A 7599-nucleotide genomic window follows, 5' to 3' on the forward strand; every position below is an offset into this window, starting at 1 on the left:
ACCATCAAGATCTGTAGAAATGGCAAGAATTCAGTGGCAAATGAAGCAGCTTGAATTAGAGGCGAGAAATAAGGAAAGGGCCGCAGAAATGAAAGAGTTTGAGTTATGATTAAAATCAGAAGAGAAAGAAAATGAACGAAGAAATTTAACAGAAGAGAAAGAAAAAAGTGAGTTTGAACTTCAGAAATTGACACTTAAAAGGGGATGTCAACTTAAAAGGCTAGAGATGAAGGTTAAAGGTAGGCTTAGTGAGGAAGGGAGTGAGGATGAGCAAACCCATGGGAGGCAAAAGCCTGATGAGAAACTGTTTAAGTTTTTTGATGTATTGCCTAAATTTGGTTAGAAGGATGTGGAAGCCTTTTACATCTCATTTGAAAAAGTGGCTAAACAAATGCAATGGCTAGCAGCAATGTGGGTTTTGTTGATCCAAACAAAACACGTAGGTAGAGCTAGTGAGGTATTCACATCACTATCAGAGGAAGTATCTGGAGAATATGAGTGGTGAAGAAAGCAATCATAAGTGCAAATGAGATTGTACCAGAAGCCTACAGACAATGTTTCAGGAATCTAAGGAGGGACCCTGGTCAAACCTACATTCAGTTTGAAAGGATCAAACAAAGTAATTTTGATAGGTGGATAAGAACTTTACAAATAGAGCAAACTTACAATGCTCTTAGATAGGCAATTATTTTGGAGGAGCTCAAAAATTCACTGCCTGAAGTAGTGCAAACCCATGTAGGAGAGCAGAGAGTTAAAACGGCAAAGTTCACAACTAAAATGGCTGATGATTATGAGTTGGTACATAAGTCATGGTTTTGCTTTCCAAATCAATTTCAATCCGTGAGGGAAAGAAGTTGGGGAAAAGAGAAGTCCTCCCATAGAAAAGGAAAGGTAGATCTCAGTGAAGAGCATAAGGAGAACTTTACCACAGGATAAAAAGGAATCCCTTGAAGGGGACAACAAAGGTAAAAATAAACTCTGGTGTTTTTCATTGCAATAAAGTAGGCCATATGAAATCACAGTGTTGGTGGGTCAGGGGAAAGCAGGATAAGCCTGGATGTTTTGTTGGAATGGTAATAGAAAGCACAGTGGAAGCTAGAAAGTTGCATCAGAGTGCACAAGCTGATCAGAGGTTCGTTATGGAGGAAATGCCAGATCTGCTTAAAAAATATACCTGAAAAGGTAAAGTTTATTTGCATAGGCCAGGAGTAGCAGGGAAAGAGGTTACGATATTAAGGGACATAGGATCCGCTCAGTCTATGATGCTGAAGGATGAGGAGATATGTACACCTGAAGGACTATTGCCAGAAAAGTTTGGTAACAGGAATTCATGGTGAGACAAAAAGTGCTCAGTTATGTGAAGTGAGGTTAGAGTGTCCATAAAAGTGTGGAGAATTTGTGATAGGAGTACTGGGCAAACTCTCAGCTCCTGGAATACATTTTGTTCTTATGAATGATATAGCTGATTCACCGATAGGCGTGCTAGCTACTGTAGTTGAAAAGCCAGTGGAGACTCAGGCAACTGAAGGACTGCAGGATTCTCCCCTGGGAATCTTCCCTGATTGTGTAGTAATGAGATGACAGAGTCACCAGTTGAAAGAGGAGAGATCAAAGGGCACAGGTAAGTATGTACCTGTCAAGTAGGGAGGGTGTGATTGAGTGAGGGAGCCATGGTTTACTAAAAGAGTTGAATCTCTTGACAAGAGGAAGAAGTAGGCTTATATTATAATGAGACATGAAGGCTCAGTTAGGGCACTTTAGATTTACAAGTTAGCCAGGAAAGACCAAAAGAGAGAGCTAAGAAGAGCCAAGAGGGGGCATGAGAAATTGTTGGCGGATAGGAAAGCTTTCTATCGGTATATGAGGAGTAAAAGAATCATTAAAGTAAGATTAGGGCCAATCAAGTTGTGGGAAGTGAAGTGTGGAGTCCGAGGAGATAGGGGAAGAGCAAAATGAATATTTTTCATTGGTATTCACACTGGAAAAAAAACAATGTTGTCAAAGAGAATACCAAGATACAAGCTACTAGATGGTATTAGGGTGCTCAAGGAGGAGGTGTTAGCAATTCTGGAAAGTGTGAAAATTCTCTTGGCCAAATGGGATTTATATATATGGATTTCAGTAAGGCAATTGATAAGGTTCCCCATGGAAGGCTATTGCACAAAACATGGAGTCATGGGATTGAAGGTGATTTAGTGACTGAGGGTGCTAAATTGGCTAGCTGAAAGAAGACAGAGGGTGATGGTTGATGGGAAATGTTCAGTTACTAATGGTGTACCATGAGGGGTCCACTACTGTTTGTTATTTTTATAAATGACCTGGATGAGGACATGAAAGGGTGGTTTACTAAATTTGTGGAAGACACAGATCGGTGGAGTTGTGGACAGTGCTGAAGGATGTTGCAGGTTACAGAGAGACACAGATAAGCTGCAGAGCTGGGCTGAGAGGTGGCAAATGGTGTTTAATATGGAAAAGTGTGAGGTGATTCACTTTGGAAGGAGCAACAAGAATACAGAGTACTGGGCTAATGGTGTCATTCTTGGCATTGTAGATGAGCAGAGTGATCTCGGTGTTCATGTACATAGATCCCTGAAACTTTCCACTGAGGTTGATTGGATTGTTAAGAAGGCATATGGTGTGATTGCTTTTATTGGTAGAGCGATCGGGTTTCGGACCCACGAGATCAAGCTGCAGCTGTACAAAACTCTGGTGTGGGCATGATTGGAGTATTCTGTACAGTCTGGTCACCGCATTATAAGAAGGATATGGAAATTTTGGAAAGGTTTCAGAGGAGATTTACTAGGAAGGAGGGAATGTCTCATGAGAAAAGGCTGAGGGACTTGAGGCTGTGTTCATTGGAGAGAAGAAGGTTGAGAGGTGGCTTAATTGAGACATATAAGATAATCATGGGTTAGTTAGGGTGGACAGTGTGAGCCTTTTTCCTCAGATAGTTATGCTAGCATGAGGAGACGTAGCTTTAAATTGAGGGGTGATAGATGTAGGACAGATGTCAGAGGTCGTTTCTTTACTCAGAGATTGGTAGGGGCATGGAACACACTGTCTGCAACAGTAGTAGACTTGCCAACTTCAAGGGCATTTAAATGGTTATTGGATAAACTTATGGATGAAAATGGAATAATGTAGGATAGATAGGCTTCAGATTGGTTCCAAGGGTCAGTGCAACATTGAGGGCCAAAGGGCCTGTACTGCGCTGTACTTCATCTGTTCGATGAAGTGGCATTAGCAGAGACTGTGTTCGATCAGTTGAGAAAGAGAATTTAAGCTTGGTGTTGGTACTGCAACATTTCAGTGTTTATATTACCAGCAACGCATCTGAGACAATCATATACACTGATCATAGCCCATTGACGTTAGTGGAGAAATTTAAGGACAAAAATGTCAGATTGTTTAGATGGAGCTTGTTATTACAACCATTCAACTCGAACATTGTGCATGTGACAGATCGCGAAAATATGATCACTGGTATATTACCGAGACTCGAATGAGAAACAGAGCTGTTCAGTGGTGAAAGAACCATGGACTGAATCTGAATGTGGTTGTGCCTGTTTGTACATTTCTAGTCAGTGTTTATGTGTGTTTAAAGTATAAACTTTAAAGTTTTAAGTATGAACATTTTTTATTTTTGGGGGTTTTGAAAAATGAAGCCATCTTTGGATATTGATTGTCTTTTTTTAGTGGACAGGTGTCACAATCCTGATTCTTTTTACAAGATTTCTGTTTTTTTTCAGAGCGGCTGCGTTTGAAAACTTTATTGGGGCCCTTTGTTTACCCTTAACAGATAATGATTCAGGCCAAACACTTTCATGTCTTTAAAAAAAACAGGGAAATCAAAGGGCAGTGGCCAGCTAGCTGCGTAGCTAGTCTTCAGTTAGATTACAGTTTGTTTAATTAGTTCAGAACTTTGGTCAATTCAGTTGCAGCAGGGGATTTGTGAGACAGGCTGCAGACCTCTCTCTCTAACTTCAAGCATGTAAGCTCTTGTTTCATTTTTACTGTTTGCACTAAGGGATGTGTTTATTGGAACTGTCGCAAGTGTTTTTGGAACAGCATCATTAAGTCAGGTTTGGATAGGATAAGTTATCTTGTATTTTGTTTTCTGTTTGTAATTTTCATTCCATAATTTTGTACATAAATTTTATTTGTATAAAACTTGGCAGTTGAACCAGCTAATTTACTCCAGGAATATCCACTATACACTTAGCTAAAACAGATAGCAAAGTTACAGTCTGGGCTACCTGCTTAAAATGTTTTGAGGGGCCTGGCCTGTGCATAACACAGACCATCTGCAGTGCAAAAGTAGGTATCTTCCAATAAACAGCCACTGATCAGGAGCATGAGATAAGGACACCAAATTATACTACTAATGGAATGCACAAGCATGCCATTTTCTGTTTTGTCCTGTATAGTTGATGTTGGATAAAGCTGTTGAGTGAATGATTTGATCTATTTGGTGATGGTCAGTGGGATTTTTTTGCCACAGACAAATCTAATACAACTTCAACCGAAGTGAAGCCTCATCGTCCTTCGTTTAGTTAGAAGTAATGGATCCTTTTCCTCCTCCTCCTCCTCACCCTATCTAGGTAGTCTCCACATTTCAGGAGGTAATGAACTAATGGACTGTTGGAACTGTGAGGTTCAAAAATATTGTACCCTCTTGGCTGTGTACAGCAGGGATCCTTGAATAATCCATGCAATGGAAACTTTGCATTACAAGCAAATGGCTATCTCATGGTTCTGTGAGGAGCTCCATGGATTCTGCTGAAGACTCACTGACCTTACTTATTGGGATCAATCGAGAGGTTTATGAATCTAGTGTTGTCATTCCTGTGACTAACAAACAATCCTGCAGTGCATTATGGAGTCCAACACAATAATGTAAACTGTTGCAGGATAAATACATCTTAGGTCCACCACATTAGAAGGTGTTCACCCTCTTGGTACAGTTATTTGCAAACTTTGGATTGATACTTTTCCTGTCCTTGCAGTTGTTATATTTCTTTCCATTGCTATTGGTGCCCTGGAATTTCTCCACCTCCCTGTTTCCTCTCTCCATCTTTTCTAAATATTTTATACTCTAATTCCTGTTCTAGGTTTTCTTGTATCCATATATGAGTGGTCACTATGACTTAAGTGCATTTAGTGTGCATTGCTTTGCAGACATTTTACTCATTTTGGTTGGAATTTCTATTCTTTTGCTGGGCACTTTTGGAGAAATTAGAAATTGACTATTCCTTTAAAAAGTAGACAAAGTGCCTACATTAAATAACAATTGTATTTTAAAAGTTAGGGATATGATACACTGTTACTAGGAATCGAAAAGTGTGGTGCTGGAAAAGCACAGCAGGTCGGGCAGCATCTGAGGAGCAGGAGAATGGATGTTTCGTTCCTGATGAAGAGCTTATGCCCGAAATGTCGATTCCCCTGCCCCTCGGATGCTGTCAGACCTGCCTGTGCTTTTTCAGCATAATACTTTTCGACCCTCCAGCATCTGCGGTCTTCACTTTCTCCCTGTTACTCGGAATGACAGTTTAATAATAATTTGTAGTTATTATCAACCATATTCATTAATTAAGCTATACATTTAATACTTGCTGTCCTAATTTAGAGAAAAGGTACCTTAAAGTATATTTTAAAGTATCATGTACAAGTTTACTAAATTATTGCCCTGAACTTCAGCTCTTACATCTCTATGTCCTTCTCTCTGACCATATCTTATTCCTTAAAGTGCAAAGCAACATATGCTCTCTTACTGCACCACAATCCCAATTTCCAAGTTAACTAAATAGTTCCTCTGGCTGTCCTTTGTCAAATTGGACTTTATGTTCCTTATCTGGGTGGAACCTGGAGGAATATGCCCACATGTTTGTATTTTTCAGTACACCTTGGCCCAATTGCCAATTGATATGATCTTATGCCCATGGGTGCTGGATTCCTGCTACTCTGCTCCATCTTTTATATGTTAAGAAAGAGTTATGCATCTCTAACAGAAGATTCCAATCAGGACTCCTTCAGAATCAGACTTCAGATTCTTCCAGTTCAATGTAATTTAGTGCTAATGTGTCTGTCATAGTGAACAGTAGTCAGGGAAGTCAAACTATATTCTATTTTTCACAGAAGTCAGTTGCCATATTCTGAGTTTTAAATGTGCAGCATCATAGATACCACTTTTACAGCTTCAGTAAAAGGATAGGTAAGCAACGTGGACTCAGGATGTCAAGAGGATAAGTGCCAGACTGGGTGGGATACCAGATATGTAGGGTTCCTACGCACAAGCCTTGTCAGGTCTGTTGTGGGGAAAGGGTTATCAGATCTCAGCAATCCAAGCTCTTGTACATCACAGACAAAGATGGTGGGGCGGGAGAGAGAGAGAGAGAGAGAGAGAGAGGTGGGTGGGGAGATGTGGGGAAGGAAGGAGACAGAAGGAAAGGAAGAGAGCACAAATGAGAGAGACAGAGCATTTTGGATCTGCTGGTGAAGGTTGTAGGGTGTTTGGGCCTGAGGTGGTGAGGAACAGAATGCCGAATATTGGACAGAAGAGGGGTGTAGTATCCCACGGGAGCAAGGTCATAAGATCCGATAACATGTGAACCTCTTGGCCCGGGAGGAGAGGTAGGTGTTGGGTCAAACTCACAGAGGATTGTGGATTGGGCATCAGGTCTGGTGGCAGAATTGTTCAGGTCCTTGGCAGTGGTGGATGTCAGGGTGGGTGTCTGGGCCTGAGGGAAGTTTACTTGGAGAGAGCATGTGGTAAGTGAAGTATCAGTTTAATAAGTACACTGACCTGCATAACAAAAATGACCACAATTCAAAAGTAATTAATTGACAGGAGTGTATTGGGTTAACCAGAGAATGTTGTATAATAGTTTATTAGAGTCGTAGAGTCATAGAGATGTACAGCATGGAAACAGACCCTTCGATCCAACCCATCCATGCCGATCAGATATCCCAACCCAATCTAGTCCCACCTGCCAGCACCCGGCCCATATCCTTCCAAACCCTTCCTATTCATATACCCATCCAAATGCCTTTTAAATGTTGTGATTGTACCAGCCTCCACCACTTCCTCTGGCAGCTCATTCCATACACATACTTCTTTGAAATATATGTGTAAAAGGTCTATAGTGTGCAGAATCTTCCTAATGCATTGTAAATCTCAAATTAAGAACTGGAACATAGTCAGATTTATTTAGCTTGGTTTTCCATATGGCTGGTAGGATTATTTACTTACTGCATTGTCTAATTCCCACAGCAACACTAATATGATTTTAATATTTTGCATAATCACTTGTAGCTATAACAGTACCCGTTAGCGGAGCAAAATAGGGTTAAAGTCCAATTTTCAAAGAGCAGTCAGATAAAGTTAAAAGTGGATCACTTGATTGTACAGTCACTAAAGCACACTTTATACATAGTTAAAGAGAAATACAGGGAATAATACAGAAATAGGGAGCAGACTATTCGGTCCACTTTGTGCACGCCAACCAGATATCCTAAACAAATCTAGACCATTTACCAGCATTTGGCCCATCTGCCAATAAACACTTTGTATTCATATACCCATCCGGATTCCTTTTAAAT

The sequence above is a fragment of the Hemiscyllium ocellatum genome, chromosome 2 (genome assembly GCF_020745735.1).
Source record: "Hemiscyllium ocellatum isolate sHemOce1 chromosome 2, sHemOce1.pat.X.cur, whole genome shotgun sequence".
In the NCBI taxonomy this organism is placed as follows: Eukaryota; Metazoa; Chordata; class Chondrichthyes; order Orectolobiformes; family Hemiscylliidae; genus Hemiscyllium; species Hemiscyllium ocellatum.